Genomic DNA, 20,153 nt, shown 5'->3' with positions numbered 1-20,153 from the left:
GAATCTTCCATCATACCATTCTTGATTTGTTCCCGTATTTCTGAGTAGATCATTTTTCCTACGTAGATATTGTTTTGAAGGTTCTTTCTCATGTACTCGAGTATCTTAAAGTTTCCCTTCCAAATAATGTTTCTTTCGAAGGGATTCTACCAGGTCGAAGGCCAATGGTGAGGCCCTTGGAGCAGTCAATGGTCCCCCCACTCCGAATATTTACCTTGGTAATTGTTTCGAATAAGTCCTTTACTCTATCAGGCGTCTTCCCTAGGGATTTCCTGCTTTAATCGGATCTTTGGACACCCGAGGCGATGACATCAACCCTATCGAGTATCTGTCAATTTTCTTACCATTATTCATCGTTTTTGTAGTCGTTTTCAGGAACTCCACTTTTTCCCAATCGTCTATCAATTTCCACCCTTGACTAAAGGGAGTTTTATATTCATTTTGTAACATTGGCCGTCTACGTGGGATCACTACCCCACACATTTTGTCCTAAAATCCATTTTCTTTCTTTCTCTCCTACTTTTTCTTTCAAACTTTCTCATCTTATTTTCTACTCCCTCCGTCCGCCAAGATTATGTCACAATTACTATATCGGACGTCCGCCAAGATTATGTCACTTTCCTTTTATGGCAATGATTCCACCATCCTCTTTAATATTTTATCCTTACTAACACTCTTTATTTACAAAAAAACCACTCAAAATTCAATCTCAACCACTCATCTCATAAAGTGGTGGGACCCTTTCTCCACTACATCAAAATCATCACCAATTTTATTAAATCTCGTGCCCAAGCAAATTGTCATAATCTTGGCGGACGGAGGGAGTACAAAACTTCTCCCACTTCATATGAAGGAATGAAACAGTCGGTGTCACTGCTCATCTCCGTTCTTCTATTTTCCAGACAATGTCGACTCCACGCCAAGGTTTAGATACCTTTTTACATCCTACCATGCTTCTTTTAACTCACACTTTGAAGTGTTTCAAGTATATGTTAATTTGTGGTATTTTTTTTTTCTCTTTTTGCATCTATTTATTTTCTAGCCATGCTTCACAAAATTCCTTCAATTTTGTCTGTTGCCGAGTTCCACAGTATAACCAACTAGGTCCTTATAATAATTTTGACATATGTACTTTGACTGACAAAGATCGTCCTCATACCATCATATCTCCTACCATGGCTTTTGAAAAAGCCACCTAGATGCAATCATTAGGTTCTCAGTTTATCCATATTTATCAGGAATATGTTATAATCCCCCATCTTCTTCTTCTCGCACTTTTTTTCCCTTCATTTATTACTTGTTCAACTACCTTGAATTGATGTCATATTTTCAGTTTTTAATTCTTCGTATTTGTTGTTTTCATATATGAGTTTTGCCATATTAATGATGGTTTAATTCTATGGTGAGCAGGGCCTTTTGCCCATGGGAACTCTAACTTAGTGAAGAATCTCTCTGGAGAGACAAAGGTTACCGCGAGACGCGAAGGATCTGCATCTCAAATCGGCTAGAAACTTGTCCTTTCAGTCTAGCAACTGTTATTCTATGAAACCCTCTGAAAAACTCCCAGTAATTCTCATTGAAGCTGTTGATATCTCGGTTATTCTCCCAAGTGGCTCCCACTAAGTTCCCCTTCCAAACACCATTTTTATCAAAGGGATACCGCCATGTCGGAGGCTAATGGCGGGACCCTCGAAGTGGCCAATGGTATTCGTGTGGTCAACTACGTAGGGTAATTATTACTCTGCATCAATATGTTTTAATACCATGTCGTTTTTTCAACTGCCGACTCAAATTTGATTTGGAGAAACTTAAAACTGTGTGCAAATTTAAAAAATTGAAAGGTCGAATATTTATTTCTGTTAAATAATTAAAAAGATCTTGTGCAATTTAAAAAAATCTATAAAATTCGTGTATTTACAGGGAAATAACTATTTATAAAAGGGTTAAGTACCAAATCCCCCCCTCCAACGTTGGGGCCCCTATCGCGTATAGGACCCTATAGTCAGGGTAAGCACTGTTTACTACCTCAACGTGGCTAAACCTAAGCAAATCCCCCCCGCGTTTTAACGGCCCCAAACGCCGTTTGTTATTTAATTTTTTTTATTATTATTTTAATAAAGGTGGGCCCCATTTCACACGTCACTACCACCAACCTTCTCCCCCCATCCCCGCCGCCGCTGCCCCCAGACATGTTCTTCCCCAACCTCTGCTACCGCTTCTCCCGCCACCGCCAGCCATGCCTTTCACCGCCACCAGACATCCCTTTCCCAAACCTCCCGGCGTCCCTTTCTCTCTCTTCACCGTAGATCCTCCCCCATCTTCCCAATCGCCACCACGACCACAACAAAAGAAATCGAACCCCAATTCAGAGGGAGGTCGAGAAATTGAGAATCAAACCCCAATTTTTGGAGAAATCGAACCACCAATTTTTGGAGCTTCAGTTGGTGCGGCGGAGGCGCATAGTCTGGTGGGGGAGGGCGGCGGAGGAGGAGAAGGGATTGATGGGGGTAGGCGATAGAGGCCATCGAGGAAGGCGGCGGATCTGTGATGGTGGTGGGGAAAGGCGGTGGATGAAGAGGTGTGGTGGTGGGGGAGGGTAGCGGAGGGAGCTGGAGAAGACGCGGTGGATGGCGGTGGATCTGTGATGGTGGTCGGGGAAGGCATGGCTGGCGGTGGCGGGGGAAGCGGCAGCGGAGGTTGGGGAAGAACATGTCTGGGGGCGGCGGCGGCAGGGATGGGGGGAGAAGGTTGGTGGTAGTGACGTGTGAAATGGGGCCCACCTTCATTAAAATAATAATAAAAAAAATTAAATAACAGACGACGTTTTGGGCAGTTAAAACGCGGGGGGATTTGCTTATGTTTAGCCACGTTGAGGTAGTAAACAACGCTTACCCTGACATGTCAAACTTTATATTATAATTAGGCTAGTAACATCATAATCACCAATTTCTTTTCTTCTGCTTTATTAAAGTATGTCATTTTTGTTACAGACACAATGTAAAGATGAAATCTTTATCATCATAAGAGTTGTGACTGATGCACATATGTCTCTCAAATGCAGATACTCTGATGCACATATGTCTCTAATTCACAAGTCATTTTACATCAGTTTACAAGCCACATTGATCTTTAAGGATCAATACTCAGTATGGTTAATCTAATCTTATTTATCAGTTTATTTTATAACCTCCATCCACGAACATATTTATTAGTATATGCATCTACAATGTAGTGTATAAAACACACAGTATCTAATATAATTAGTAGTACACTTATTATCCATAGCAAAATATTTTCAATAAACTTGTATCAAAACTACCAACGTTATAATATGACATAAAAATTTACACAGGATGCAAAAATAATCGAGATTACAGGATGCAAAAACAATTGAGATATACTATTACAAAAACAGGCAAAAACACAGACAAAAGTTTCTAAGGCACAGTTTCTAATCTAGGAACACAAATGCTCATGTTATCTCCTCACCTCTAGTTGAGGTTTGAATGCAATTACATCACACAATTTAACAATTTTTGGTGACGGGACAATACCCTAACACATAATCTAAATACCTAAAAGCAAAGGCAAAAAGAAGGAGAAATATTGGTGCTGCAATATGGCGAAATACCGGAAAGCAAAGGCAAATTATAAACAAAATTATTTAACAGGGGAAAAGAAGAAGAAAAAGAAGAAGAAGAAGAACGACAATCTAGAGCAATTTTAGCAGTTAAACTGCTACTCGATAACAGTAATTGTTAAAAGAAAATTAGGAAATAAACAAATTTATGTCTTGACAATATTAGTCCTGTTTCATTCTAGAAATAGTCTTGTGATAAAAAAAATTGGTATTTACCTTAACATTATGGTTCGATAATTTGAAACTTCGTATGTACTTATCAAGAAAATGCATAATGGAAACTCCCTATTATATTATGAGTCGAGAACATCAAACAAGAGTTATTGAGAAGGACAATTCTCAATGCACAAGAAAATCGACCATATATATGCGTAAATTTAAGTTGATTAAATCTCTATAGCATTACATAAAAAATAAAATTAAAATGATATTCAAAATTACATCACAATCTATCAAAATTACCTCGATGGCTCTATGGGATCAACATTTTCTTCTCACTGACTTTGTCATATTTTTGCTTCTTGGTACCAGCTTTACGTCCTTGCCAGGGCAGGCTAACAAAATAGAACGTAGAATAAGTATGGAACACAAAAATCTCAGCAATTGTCAGATAAAAGAAAAAAAAAATCTTCCAAACATTTAGAAAACGTCGCCACTCAAAAAAAGTAGGGATCATCTATGTTCAACCAACCTTCCTCTCATAAAATACATTAGGAAGACATCACTGTTTGGGCAATCTAATTTCTTCCATGTGATTCTTATAGTTTATGCAAATAACAGATTTCTTATTTTTGTTATTTTGTTCAAGTAACATTATGAATTTTTAACACTTGAGATAGTAAAAATAGCATTATAAGAAGACAAAATATGGAAGGACTGTTAAAGATTCATAGGAGCATGCGTAGTCGATCCAAATAGGTTTGAGGGTGGTATTTAACGAAACCAACACCTAAACTACGGAATGAAAGGCGTAAACTATACCTAGTAAAGTTGATCGGAAAGGATGAAGTAACAATCGGAGAATCGAGCACGAGAGCAAAATATAACTGTAGTATTCAAGAGCAAATGATAGCGTAATTGTCATACACGAGCACGAGGCCTATTTATAGATTACAATTGAGGGTAAAAAGGTAAAATCGATGCTAGTGCATGCGTTTGACATGATTGAAGGGTATATTAGGAATTTCATCTTCACGCGGGAAAATCCTCCGCGTCTTTGGCGATCCTTCTGAAAGAGGCGATCTCTCTGGCACGGATGACTTCCCTGGCGTGGAGGACTTCTCTGACGTGGATGACTTCTCTGGCGTGGAGGACTTCTCTGACGTGGATGACTTCTCTGGCGTGGAGGACTTCTCTGGCGATGGTGACTTCTCTGAGGGGGATGACTTCTCTGATGATGGTGGCTTCTCTGATGGGGATGACTTCTCTGATAAGGGTGACCTCTCTGATGGAATTGACTTCTCTGGTGAGTGTATCTCTTCTGCCATATTCGTCCCGCCAGTGGGGTCGATTTCTCTGATTTGTATTCTTTCCCTACTCTGCACATATTACTCCTCATCAACCACTCCCCCCTCTAGTCTGGTTGAACCGGGTATTCTTCGTGTTCAACCATTGTAGTATTGTTAAAGCTGGTGCTATGATGTTTTCCTTGATCCCTGCAAGTTATGAAGATATAAACACTCTAATATTTTACGAAAATAAAGGTAAGTCCTGTAAGTTGCTCTCTGGTGTTTTTGTCACTCCCCCCTGGTCTGGCTAGTTCACTTCTGGAATAGTGCAACTAGTCAGAGGATTCGCCCGCATGGATGACGTCACCTGCATTAAATGCCTGCCCGATCTACAGTGCTTTTTCCCGTACCCCGAGGTTACTTTTTAACCCTTGCGTCCTTTTGTCTTTCCGTAGGAATTTTTAGCCGTCGATTTATTTCCGTATGCCACGTGTTGTTCATCCCGCATGTTGGTAGTTGCCCGCGTATACTTTTACTTAGTCGATTCGAACTCCCATTTTTCACTATTCTTCTTCTCCGGTTTTATCAAACTCCCTCTTCTGCAAATTCCGGCGATTCTCCCTCCTGTTCCGGCGTATCTTCAGCGACCCTTCCGCTCCGGTATTTTGCAATCAAACTTTATTTAACCTAGGTAATTCGCATACCCTTCTCTCCCAACTCTTGTGATTAGTTATAGCGTAGGGGTGTGATTATTTGGTGCTCTGATTGAGCGTGCTAGAAAACCCTAGGATTGGTATTTCTGGTAATGGCTTCTACTTCCGCTCCTCAACCCTCGCGTTCGCCCTCTCCTTCTTCCCGAACTTCTTCATCTTCCTCTCCCCAACTCCAGGATCTTGATAACCTCCCTTCCCCCACTGCTTCTCATGATTCCCAAACTGTTCCCAGTTCTTCTCAGCCTAAGAAAAGGGGTAAGAAGACCCCCCTACCCCCGAGGCGTGTTCCTGACTCCCTCCTTAATGTCGCGGCGGTTGAGAGATTAGCACGTAAATGTCGTCACCCCGAAGGTTTAAAATTCGAAGCCTTCTCTAAAAGTTCAACACCTCCCGAGAGCCTTCGTAACCCTAGGGTAATAGTCATCTGGCAAGCCCAAATAGACGCTGGCCTAAGGCTCCCTCCTCCTACCTTTTTGGTTGATGTCTGCAACCATTTTCATATTCCTTTTTTCCAAGTTGCTCCCTCTGCCATCCGAAGACTATACGCCTTCCATATCCTTTGCCGAGCCCACGGTGTTGAGGACACCGCCAAACTATTCTGTCAAACCCAATCTTTTCGCATGCAAGGCAATCCTTTGTATAGCTTTGCGGGTCTTCGGAGATTTCCCACTTCTTTCATTTCCTCTTTAAATTCTTCTGATGGCGGTTTTTTGAGCTATTACTGTTATGTACGCACCCTTCTCGGCACCTGGCGCGAGTATTATGTTCGGGAACTAGAATGGCACAATTCCCGGACCAATTATAGACCAGCCTCCCCAGAAGCTCCCTCTGCCTTTGACCTGGATGTCATAGCCCGTCTGAATGCTATGAACAAAGTCCAGCCCTTAGACTGTAAATACCTTGCTGAGAATAATTCGGCTCTGGCATACAATGGCCTGTTTCCCCTATATCCACAGAAATCAATAGGTAAAGAATATGAGATAGAAAAATACATTAACTTCTGTTACCCTGATGCTAACGGTATAGCATTTTGATTTGCAGACATGTCTTGGAGGAAGAAGTGCGGGGACAATCTGCCCACTATTGCTTCTCCTGTTCCCAGTGGGGAGCATGGTACCAGGGGTTCTGCTTCTGGGACAGGCCCCTCAGAACAGCCAATTGAAGCCGAGCTGGTCGCCCTCCCTCCTGTGGTAGAAGTCCCAGAGGGAAATGTGGAAGTCTCACGCCCCTTTGATGCCGAGGGGGTTGATGCGGGTAGCCTTATTCACAGGCGTGGCCGCTCCCATGCTGGTGATACATCTGGTGCCAATGAAGGAGATGTCCAGATTGTGGACATTACCGATGAAGTTCTCTCGCCTGATTCGGTCCCTGGTGTCACCCTCTCCGAACTATCAAAGAAAAGGAAGAGAGGTTCCCTGATCTCCGTTGGTGAAAAAGAGAGACAGGAGGGCCTGAAGAAGGCCAGCAAGTCTTCAGAGCCAGCGAAGAAGTCTGCTGGTGGTTCGAAGGTTCTCTCGTCTGCCATGGAGAAGGGCAAGGGGCCAGCAAAGAAGTCTGCTGGTAGCTCTAAAGTTCCCGCTTCTGCCGGGGGAAAAGGCATGAGGAAATCTGTGGTGTCCCCTGCTGATGAACCAGCAGATGTTGTTCCTGGGCCGATCTCGAGTTTGTCGGGTCAAGGGCTAATTGATGCCTTGATAGCTCGTGTCCACTCAAAGGACCAGGAGAAAGTGGAGCAATTGTCCCGGGGAGCTTTAGCCACTCAGTTATGCCAGTTGGCTCTTCAGGTACCCTACTTCTTATACTTTTATCATAGAAAGAAAAACGAAGTTACTAACCTTTTTATTGTTCTGTCGGAACCCCTTTTGTTTTCTTGCAGGTGGAGGCTCGGATGTGGGGAGCTGTTAAGTGCATCCACGACTACGACATGGAAGAGAAAGAAAGGGAGAAGGAGCAGGCGGACATCGCCAAGCGTGATGATGATGTCGCTGGGGTGGTGGAGCGTCTGAGTAAGGCTGAAGCAGAAATTGCTGAGTTGAAGGCTCAGTTGGCTCAAGCAGAGGTGGAAAAGTCTTCCCTGGTTTCTGAACTGACCAGGACGACCAAGGAAGGCCATGAGAACTTAGCCCGGTTCAAGGCAGGATATGAAGAAGCCTACAAGGAGACCCGGCGGGGTTGGAAGAAAACGCTTGTAGAGGCGCAGCATCGTGCCTATGTCTTGGGGGCGCGAGATCAACGCCTGGAGTATTTCTTGTCTCCGCAGGGTCAACACTTTCTGGGATTGATGCTGGAAGGCACTTTGTCAGCCTTCAAGCGGACTCAAGAGTACTTGGAGGATTTCGGACCCCTCTTTGCCTATGTGATACAGCAATCCGCCTCCAAGGCGTTAGAGATGGCGGGGGCGACCTCGGAGCAGTTCGCTACCCTGGATTTGCATGCCCTGATGGATAACCTCCAAGATGAGAAGATAAACAAGCTGATGGGGATCCCTGTGGATTCTCCGAAGAAACCAGAATGGTGGTATCCAGTGCTGGAGAGGGTTATTCCCTATTTCGCCTTTGGGGTTGGGTCTGTTTCAGTGCCCTCTGCTCCATTGTACGCGCCTGCCTTCTCTGCTTCCCTGGCGGGCTTTGTGAATCGGCTGCGGGACCCCACCAACAAAAGCACCCGAAGGTTTTCTCAGTATGGTGTGGTGCCTCCTCTGCCCTCCGACTTAGCGGCCTTCGTTCCTGAAGATTCCGCTTCCTCCTCCGCTGTGATGAATCAGCTTTTTACCTTGTACCGAGATGAGAAGACGTTTGTGCAAGAAGCTGTAAAATTGCTGGACCTGGGAGTTCGTCTCCCCGAGGTAAAGGAAGCTGGCATGTTGCCCGTGTTCGCAGAGGGAGCCGTTTCTGGCCAAGTCTCTACGAGTGGTGTTCCTCCCCCGGTTTCATCTACCTCTGCTCCTGCCCTTTCTGCCATTGATAGAGATGCTTCCGTTCCTCCTGCCTGAGTTAATAAAATTTTTGTAATTTTTTGGTCTGTACAAACTTAATACTTACTTCCCGTTTTTGATGTGCAACTCTGCCTTCTCGGCATGTTTATATGAAATTTCTTCCCTGTTTGTACTGCTTTTTCCCTTTCATTACTTGTGTTGTTTTTGTTGTTCCCACGTTCATGTTGAATATGTACTTGGCTTGGTTTGGCTCATCGTGCTTGTTGTCGGTGTTTCTTTGATTTTCTCCTTCGAGATTCTTCTGATTTCTGCTGTGGGGATTTCGTTGATTTTTCTGACGAGGATTTCGGTTGACTCTTCTGGCAAGGGTTTGGCAGGTTCCTCTGGCGAGGATTTTGATTGACTCTTCTGTCAAGAGTTTGGCGGACTCCTCTGGCGAGGATTCTGATGACTCCTCTGGCCAAGATTTGGCAGACTCTTCTGGCGAGGACTTCGTTGAATCCTCTGGCGAGGATTTTGCTGACTCCTCTGGCCAAGATTTGGTAGACTCCTCTGGCGAGGACTTTATTGAATCCTCTGGCGAGGATTTTGCTGACTCCTCTGGCCAAGATTTGGCAGACTCCTCTGGCGAGGACTTTGTTGAATCCTCTGGCGAGGATTTTGCTGATTCCCATCCAAGCTGCTTCCCATCCGAGCTGCTTCCCATCCGAGCTGCTTCCCATCCAGGCTTGAGCACTCTGCGCGGAGCATGGAGGACCCGGGGGGTGCAACCAACTTTCGCGGCTTACGATTAAATAGTAACCCTCTGCGCGGAGCATGGAGGACCCAGGGGGTGCAACCAACTTTCGCGGCTTACGATTAAATAGTAACCCTCTGCGTGGAGCATGGAAGGCCCGGGTGGCACGACCAACTTTCACGGCTTACGATTAAATAGTAACCCTCTGCGTGGAGCATGGAAGGCCCGGGTGGCACGACCAACTTTCACGGCTTACGATTAAATAGTAACCCCCTGCACGGAGCATGGAAAACCCGGGGGGTGCGACCAACTTCCGTGGCTTACGGTTAAGTGCAACCTCCGCACGGAGCATAGAGGACCCAGGGGGGTGCAACCAACTTTCGTGGCTTACGATTATGTGCAACCTCTGCGCGGAGCATGGAAGGCCCGGATGGCACGACCAACTTTCGCGGCTTACGATTGAAAGAACACCCTGCACGGAGCATGGAAAACCCGGGGGGTGCGACCAACTTCCGTGGCTTACGGTTAAGGACAACCTCTGCGCGGAGCATGGAGGACCCGGGGGGTGTAACCAACTTTTGCGGCTTATGATTAAGTGTCACCTCTGCGCGGAGCATGGAAGGCCCGGATGGCACGACCAACTTTCGCGGCTTACGATTAAAAGAACACCCTGCACGGAGCATGGAAAACCCGGGGGGTGCGACCAACTTCCGTGGCTTACGGTTAAGGACAACCTCTGCGCGGAGCATGGAGGACCCGGGGGGTGTAACCAACTTTCGCGGCTTACGATTAAGTGCCACCTCTGCGCGGAGCATGGAAGGCCCGGATGGCACGACCAACTTTCGCGGCTTACGATTAAATAGTATCCCTCTCTCTGCGCGGAGCATGGAAGGCCCGGATGGCACAACCAACTTTCGCGGCTTACGAGCGCTTCCCTCCCTCTGCGCGGAGCATGGAAGGCCCGGATGGCGCAACCAACTTTCGCGGCTTACGAGCGCTTCCCTCCCTCTGCGCGGAGCATGGAAGGCCCGGATGGCGCAACCAACTTTCGCGGCTTATGAGCGCTTCCCTCCCTCTGCGCGGAGCATGGAAGGCCCGGATGGCGCAACCAACTTTCGCGGCTTACGAGCGCTTCCCTCTGCTCTGCTGGAGCGTGATCCCTCTTTTTTCCCTTTACTTGTTGAGAAGTCATTTTTGAATTTGAAAATTGGGGACTACGGGTATACACCCTACTCCCCCCTCTGGTGACATGTGCAATACTCTGTTATGAACATGTTGGCCCGATTATTCCTTACTCCGTTTTCAGCCCATAAACTCGCGTGGGCCCATTATCTCTTAGCCCATTTCTTAAGCCCAGTATCGCCTCTATATATACCCTTCCCCCTTCGCGATCTAGGTTATAATTCCTCATTTCTTTTCCTCCGTCCCGAACTGTTCTCCTTTCCAACCCTAGATCTGCCAACCTTTTGCCTCTCTTGTTATGTATCTTTCCCCATCTTGGTTGTAAAGCACTCAGGTAAGGGAAGTTCCCCTCTGAACACTCACATCCCTAAAGGCTCCGCCTTTTCCTCTGTATTTCTGGTGCAGATCTCTAACTTTGTGGTTGTAATGAGCGGACTTCCCGTACTTGAGAGCATTATTGCTGTGTTTCTCAGATCTTGACGTTGATTCTCCGGATCCGGGCGTTGATTCCCCAGATCTGGGCGTTGGTTTGCTCCTTTTCTGTATTCCTTCTCTGTAGCATTTTGACTTGTTATTTTTCTGGATATTCTGCAGGCGTGTGGTGGAGCTGAAGTAGATCTGAGAAATGAGCATGTCCCGGCAGCGAAAGAGAACTCGAAGTGTTGGATCGTGGAAGAAGAGACGTCCATCCCTGATGCTTGCTTTCCCTTTGACCTGCTAAGAAGCAGTTTTTGTATTTGTTTCTCCCTTGTCCTGCTAAGAAGCAGTTTGCATTTTGAATTTAAAAATTAGGGATTACGGGTATACACCCTATTCCCCCCTCTGGTGACATGTGCAGTGCTCTGCACGAACATGTTAAGTAGCATATGTAATGTAAGAAAGCAAGAATTGAAATAAATGAAACAACACAAGGGAATTCCCTAGAACCACATATCTGTTTTATTGATATTATGGCCCCGGACCTCGTTAAAACCCCTGTGGGGAAAAAGAGTATCCAGTCTACAAGTGATTACTCCTGCTAAGAAGCAGTTATACATAAAACTTTTTGAGTGTGTTTATATTCCATGGCCTGGGGAGAGCTCTGCCGTCTGAATCCGATAATGCGTACGCTCCACCACCCAAGACCTCTGTAACGATGAATGGTCCTTCCCAATTTGCTTCAAACTTGCCCACTGCCTTTAATGCATCTGCTCGTTTCAATACTAGATCGCCCTTGACCAGCTTCCTTGCTCTGACCCTTTTGTCGTACCCTGCTTTGATGACACCTTTATATTTTGCTGCTCTGATTTGCGCTTCTTCCCGCTGTGCTTCCATAAGGTCTAGCTCAGTTCTTCGAAGGTCGGTGTTATGCTCTGTATCATAGGTGATGATGCGATATGATTCTAATCTGGCCTCTGCTGGTATCACCGCATTGGATCCATATACCAGCGTGAAAGGAGCCTCCCCTGTTGCCGTCTTTGGACTGGTGCGGTAAGCCCAGAGGACGGTATCCAGTTCTTCAACCCACTTCCCTCTGCTCTGGTTCAACCTCTTCTTGAGCCCTTCACAGATTGTTCTGTTAGCTAATTCCACTTGGCCATTTGCCTGTGGATGAGCCACTGAGACAAAACGCTGGGTGATGTCCATTCGGTCGCAAAAATCCGCGATTCTCTGCCCTGTGAACTGAGTCCCGTTATCAGATACAATGATTCTTGGTACCCCGAATCTGCAACAGATGTTCCTCCAAATAAAGCGTTCCACTGTAATTTCATCAATCTTGCCCACAGCCTCGGCCTCGACCCACTTGGAAAAATAGTCTACCGCCACGATGAGAAAGCATTTCCCTCCAGGTGCTGTAGGCAACTTTCCTACTATATCAATGCCCCATTTGTCAAACGGACAGGCAGCGTACATGACACCCATGGGCTCCCCTGGTGTGTTGATTCTCCCGGCATGCCTCTGGCAGGCTTCACACTTGCGGACGAACTCTCTGGCTTCCTTGTTGATATGAGGCCAATAGAACCCTGCCCGGATAATCTTGCGTACAAGGTCCCGAAATCCCGTATGCCCACCACAGCAACCTGCATGAATTTCTTTCAGAGCAAAGTTAGCTTCTTCTGGTGATAAGCATTTTAACAGAGGTTGAGTGAAAGATCGTTTGAAGAGTTGATCGTTGATTAGGCAGTAATTCTCATAACGCGCCCTCTGATTGGTTTCTCTGCTTAGCCGTTCCCCTGTCTTTAGGAAATGTATGATCGGCGCCCGCCAATCATCCCTGATCTCTACCGAGAACACCTGCGAAGTCTCCATCTCTCTGGTATCACAGAGTAAAATGATCTCATCACTCCAAGTTTGTTCTACTGCACTAGCCATGCGTGCCAGTAGGTCGGCCTTCGTGTTCTCCTCCCGAGAAATCTGTTCGAGCTTAAATTCCATGAACTTTTCTTTCATTTCGCTAATTTTGGTATGGTACGCCTTCATCCTCTGATCCTTGATATTATAACCTTCCGAGAACTGTTGGGCAACCAACTGGGAATCTGTCTTTATGATGACACACTCGGCTTTAAGCTCTGACAAGATATGAGCCCCTCTGACCACGGCCTCATATTCCGCTTCATTGTTGGATAATCGACAAGTGAATTTGATGGCGAACTGGTATGTCCCATAACCCGGCGAAGTGATATAAACCCCGATTCCACACCCTTCTTTTGTTACCGATCCATCCACGAAAGCAACCCAGAACTCTGGCACGGGACGCCGAGTTGTTTCTTGTAGGAAATCTGCCAGCGCTTGCGCCTTGATCGCCGTTCTCGGCTCGTAGTCCACATCATACTCCCCCAACTCCACAGCCCACTTAACCATTCTCCCAGACAAATCCGGGCGTCCCAAAACTTGTTTGAAAGGTAGAGCAGTGCGCACCACCACCCGATGTGACAAGAAGTAAGGCCTCAACTTTCTCGCCGTGACCATGACTACCAGAGCAGCCTTCTCAATCTCTGTATAATTCAATTCAGAACCTTGAATAATTCGGCTGACGAAATAGATGGGCTTCTGGTGGCTTCCTTCTTCCCTGATAAGCACAGAGCTGATCGCATCCTCCCCTACCGCTATATACAGATACAACGTTTCTCCCGGGACCGGCTTGGTCAGAGTCGGGAGCTTTGCCAGATATACCTTAAGATCCTCGAATGCTGCTCGACATTCCTCTATCCATAAAAACTTAGTTCCCTTCCGCAATACTTTGAAAAACGGCATACTACGTTCTGCCGATCGTGATATAAATCTGCTCAGAGCAGTGATGCGTCCGTTCAGAGTCTGCACCTCCTTGATTCCTCTGGGTGGTGTCATTTCCATGATAGCTTTGACCTTTTCGGCGTTAACCTCAATCCCTGCAGGCGTGACTTTATATCCCAAAAACTTCCCCGTTGTGACCCCAAAGGTGCATTTTGCTGGATTCAACATAAGCCGATGATCTCTGACCACCGTGAATATTTCCTCTAGATCAGAAACATGATCCTCTGCCCTCACACTCCGAACAAGCATGTCATCCACGTATACCGAAATATTCTTAGCAAGTTGGTCTCTGAAAATTTTTTCCATCATTCGCTGATACGTGGCTCCCGCATTTTTTAAGCCGAAAGGCATACTTCTCCATCCATATACTCCGCAACAGACGGCAAAGGCTGTTTTGGCGATGTCTCCCCTGTTCATCTTTACCTGATGATATCCCTGGTATGCATCCATCATGGATAATAAGGCACACCCTGAAGTAGAATCCACCAATTGATCAATCCTCGGCAGAGGATAGTGGTCCTTTGGGCAAGCGGCGTTTAAATCTCTGAAATCCACACACATCCTCCAAGTGTTTGTTTTCTTGGGTACCATCACCGCGTTTGAGATCCACTCTGGATATTGCACCTCCACAATATGCCCGGCTTTCAGTAATTCATAGACCTGCTCTCTGATTGCAGCGTCATTTTCAGCCCCAAAATTCCTTGTCCGCTGTTTCACCGGCTTAACCTTAGGATCCACGTTGAGACAATGCTCCGCCAGCCCTCTATCAATTCCCTTTAAATCTGCGGTGCTGAATGCGAATACATCCGCATTTCGCCGAAGACAGCTAATGAGCTCTTCTCTGACTTGATCACTCATGGTAGATCCAACCTTTGTCTGGAAACCCTATTTCCCTGGAAATAATTCAATCATGTTGCAAACATCGCTAGTGGACACCAGCGCGGTTTTTTCTGTGGAGTCTCTGTCTTTTAATAAATCCGCCAACTCTTGGCGCTCTTCTGCTGGGGCGTGCACCTCGCCCACTTTCCCCTTCTTCCGGGCGTCCGACCCCTCTGTTCGTCTTTCCCTTTTCTGCCCCGCTGACTGTGTGAGCATTTGCACGTGGCATGCTTTTGATGTCGTTTGATCGCCGCAAACTTCTCCCACTCTTCCACCCTCGATTGGAAACTTCATTTTTAGGTGAAACAAAGAGATAACCGCCCTGAACGCCGTCAAGGCAGGCCGGCCGAGTATGACATTGTATGAAGGTTTTGGCATGTCCACAACTAAGAATCGTGCCATCCTTGTCTTGCTGCTAGCAGCATTAGCACCCAGAATTATTGGTAACTCCACATAACCTAACGGCATGACCATCTCTCCCCCGAACCCAAACAAAGGGGCATTTGTTGGCTCAATACAGGCTTCGATTCCCATGTTTTGAAGGCATTCCTTGTACAAGATGTTTACAGCACTACCCGAATCTACAAATATACGGTGAATGATGCAGTCGGCAATGTCTGCCGTGATTACCAGCGCATCATCGTGCGGGTACATTAACGTGCGCAGATCCTCTGCCCCGAATGTGATAGATGGGTCCTCCGCCGCGCTTGTAATCTCCATGACCCGCTTAGGATAATATCCCGATTTGACTGCCCGCACCACCTGTTTCTTAGCCCTGTTCGATGTGGGCATCCCATTCTCTCCACAAATCATATGAACTTCCCTCCGATATGGGAAAGGGGGAGCTTGTCTTTCCGGTCCTTCTCTGCGGTTATCTCGATTATCGTCGGGCCTACGATCTCTGTTATTTCCCTGCTCTTGTCGCTGATCACGGTTATTTCTCTGATCCCTCTGATCTCGTTGATCCCTCTGATCTCTCTGATCATTCCGCCTCTGACCCTCATTTCCTCTGTCGATGAACTGGTCGAGGTATCCCTGCCGCACCAGCAACTCCAATTGGTGCTTAAGATGTCCACAATATTTCGTGTAATGCCCGAAGGAATTGTGATATTCGCACAACTTATTATTAGGCCCCTCTTGTGGCGGCCCAGTCCGGTAGGTTCCCGGTGCCCAAAAGAACGGCTGATCCTTTATCAAATGAAAAATTTCTTCCTGTGGTTTATTCAAGGGTGTGTACTCAGTAAACCGCGTAACCTCATTCACTGTGCGCTGTTGATGGGACGGCATTCCTCCTTGTGGTGGCAATACCCGCGGAGGCAACCCTCTGAACGGGGCCCTGTCCTGGTGTCTCTGTTTCTCAGGTGCTTCCTCAGCTTTCTTGACCCTATGCTTATCATTCTCCACTTTTCTTGCCATCTTGGCATCCTCTAACTGTAAGTATCCTGGCAGCCTTGCCATAATGTCATCAAAATCCCTTGCTGGACGGATTTGCAATTCGTCAAAGAAGATCCCTGGCCTTAGTCCCCGGACATAGGCGCAATTTTTGATTTGCGATTCCGCCTCTGGCACCTCCAGAGCAGCAAGATTAAACCTCGCTGTGTACTCCCGCAGCGTTTCTCCCTGCTCCTGCTTAATATCCATCAGTGAAAGAGCTGACTTTCCTACCCTCCGTGAACTCGCAAACTGACGTAAAAAGCGAGTCTGCAGATCTTCAAAAGAGTGAATGGAATTCGGGGGAAGCGTCCCAAACCATAACTGAGCCGGTCCAGTGAGAGTAGTTGAAAAGATACGGCACTTGATGCCCTCCGTGTACATATGCAGCGTGACCAACCCTTCAAACCGATTGAGGTGCACCTCCGGATCGGTAGTGCCATCATAATCCAGTGAGATGGGCTTGTAGCTTCTGGGTAGGGTATCTGCCAAAATATCATCAGAGAAAGGACTACGGTTGCTGACAGGGTGAAACCGTGAAGTCTTAGCCCTCTTGTCCCCCTTATGCCTCCCCTGCTCCCTTCTGTCCCTGGGTGCGTCACGAGCATGGCGCTTGTGAATTCTATATTCAGGTCTGCCAGAGGAATACTCCGGTTCTCGTTCCTCTGATCTCTCTGTGTAGCGCGATTTTTCTGATCGATGGGACTTCTCTACCCGGTGTGATTTTCCTGACCTTTGTTCCCTGTCCTCCCTCCGGGATTTCTCCCTCAGTGATTCCTCCAGATCCTGGAGTTGATGTTTCAGCTGGGACACTTGGTTTTTTAACCGTGCCTTCTCCTTTGGTCTCTCTTCCTCGAACGCATGGGAGACGGATTGACTATCAGACTCGTCAACCCTCTCCTTTCTAACAACACTGTTGAGTCTAACCCGGCTCCCCTCTGGTCTTCTTTCCACTTCCCTGTCAGCAGGGTCCCCTTGCAGTTCCAGAGGCATCACAGCTTGCTTGTTGATTGCCAAAGTGTTTACCTCCTGAACAGCTGGAGGTGGGGCCTCAGTGCCCTGCGGGTTTGCTGCTCCAACCAGGGGAGCTACAGTAGGAACCATAGATAGCATCGGAGTTCCCATTGCCTGGCGCATGTTAGCGTAACTGAGCAAGGCCATCATCTGCTCTGCTATCCCAAAGTTAATCGATCCCCCACCAGATGTGGGGGCCAAGCTCGGCACCTCTGATCCTGGTGTCACCAGAGTAGACCTCTGGAAGTTACCATTCAATCCCATCAGCGGAGTAGCTGAGACAGCGGGGAATCCCGGCGGTGTAGCGAAGGTTGTGTTGCCCTGCAAGTTGTTGAACAAAGAGGTAGGCACCTCAGTGGTGAGCGCAGCGGAGTCGAACTCCTTTTCTAGGTTGCGGTGTGCATCAGAGGATCCCATGGTACCTACACATAAACAAAGTGAGAAACCATTCTAACGACAAAAGAATAAACCCTCTGTTGCCGATTGAAATCCCGATATAAGAAATCCAATAAGAAATCCCGGCTACCGGTACAGAGACCGTTAAAAAATTCCTCACGCAGTAACTCTATGCACTGGGAAATAAACCCAGGGCATAGATTGAGAAAACAGAGCCCGTATAACGATGGTTTCCCCCGTGAACCCTCACCAATGTCCGGCGGAGAAAACAGAGCACCCAAAGAACCAAAATAGGAAATCCAAAGACAAGCAAAAACAGGGCAACCACCAACAAACTTATTAGCGTAATGCGTTAGAAATGATAGATAAACGAGAGCTATGTAAGGAAACGAACAAGATTAACACGGCAATCAACCCAAGATTAACATGATCCTGTCCTATAATAATCACAAAGCCTATAAACAACAGGATTATCGCGACCATCACCCAAATTATTAGCGTAAGGCAGTATTCAACGCATAGAACGAAAATTAGTTTAAGCAAGCATGAAGGACATCCATAATTATTCTTTTAAACGCAAATTATCCACCCATCAGCAATACAAACCTCATTATAACAACACCAAAACACTAATCGATGTATTAATCGGTGTGAAACCCGTAAATTAACAGTAAAAAAGTTCATGAAAAAAGAGACAAAGTGCGGAATAATCTTTCATCAGTGCAAAGCCCCTAATTAACAACAAAACCTCACATCCTCCCAAAAACAGAATAATACTCAACAGCCCACAAGCATAATTCAAAGATTATCGGAGAAAACATGAAGATCACCCACAATTATCCCGTTTATACGTAAAACACCCGTATATTAACAACATAAACCCAAGATACCGGAGATACGAGGTCAGTCCGCAGTTCATCGACGCAAAACACTAGATCCGTAAGAAAAAAGCACCCAACATGATCAAAACAGAGCCTCACATCACAATTTCCTCATGCAAAACATTAGATCGGTGATGAAAACGTCAATTCTACAAGGAAACCCCTCGTTCGTAAACAGTTAAACCACACAAACGGTAAATAAACGTAGAATTCCCCGATTCCTGACTTATGCCCGTCGCCACCTTTCCCCATGCACTAAAAGCATAAATCAACGCAAATCATAGCAGATTAAAAACATATTAACCCGAAAGACGCAATTAACCGATTAAAAACAGCTGGGTGTCCGAATTATCGGCTCGATTGGTGCCAACGCCCGCAAATCCGATTGGAATTTCAGATCTGCGTACGCCGGCGACCTGATCTCACATCCTAGCTCAGTAGCATTCCCACAGACGGCGCCAGTTGGTATTTAATGAAACCAACACCTAAACTACGGAATGAAAGGCGTAAACTATACCTAGTAAAGTTGATCGGAAATGATGAAGTAACAATCGGAGAATCGAGCACGAGAGCAAAATATAACTGTAGTATTCAAGAGCAAATGATAGCGTAATTGTCATACACGAGCACGAGGCCTATTTATAGATTACAATTGAGGGTAAAAAGGTAAAATCGATGCTAGTGCATGCGTTTGACATGATTGAAGGGTATATTAGGAATTTCATCTTCACGCGGGAAAATCCTCCGCGTCTTTGGCGATCCTTCTGAAAGAGGCGCGATCTCTCTGGCACGGATGACTTCCTTGGCGTGGAGGACTTCTCTGACTTGGATGACTTCTCTGGCGTGGAGGACTTCTCTGACGTGGATGACTTCTCTGGCGTGGAGGACTTCTCTGGCGATGGTGACTTCTCTGAGGGGGATGACTTCTCTGATGATGGTGGCTTCTCTGATGGGGATGACTTCTCTGATAAGGGTGACCTCTCTGATGGAATTGACTTCTCTGGTGAGTGTATCTCTTCTGCCATATTCGTCCCGCCAGTGGGGTCGATTCCTCTGATTTGTATTCTTTCCCTACTCTGCACATATTACTCCTCATCAGAGGGGCTAATCAGATGCATATGAAAGCATAATATTTGTGAACCTGCTTAGAAGATATCTTCAATACTATCCAAATCATAGTAATGAGCTAAAGAAGAGCTCGAAAATGCCAAGACATAATTAAATAGATATCCAAAGAGATGACAATAAGATGCGCCAACTAATCTGATTTTCTTTCTTGCTCGAGTGCTGCATCAAGTGAATAAAAAGTTAAGAAAAATACCAACGCTAAATAGACCATCAAATACACAACAACTAAATAGTTAAAAAGCTCGAAAATGCCAAGACATAATTAAATAGATATCTAAAGAGATCACAATAAGATGCGCCAACTAATCTGATTTTCTTTCTTGCTTCGAGTGCTGCATCAAGCGAATAAAAAGTTAAGAAAAACACCAACGCTAAATAGATCATCAAATACACAACAACTAAATAGTTAAAAATAGATAATAATTTATCTCAATAAATTTTTTAATAGAGCTTGAACCTGATTCTTGATGTGTATGTAATAAAAACCTATAATTTAT

The sequence above is a fragment of the Salvia miltiorrhiza genome, chromosome 7 (assembly GCF_028751815.1).
Source record: "Salvia miltiorrhiza cultivar Shanhuang (shh) chromosome 7, IMPLAD_Smil_shh, whole genome shotgun sequence".
Classification (NCBI taxonomy): Eukaryota; Viridiplantae; Streptophyta; class Magnoliopsida; order Lamiales; family Lamiaceae; genus Salvia; species Salvia miltiorrhiza.
The sequence above is the reverse complement of the archived record's forward strand: the minus strand, read 5'-3'. Positions refer to the sequence as shown.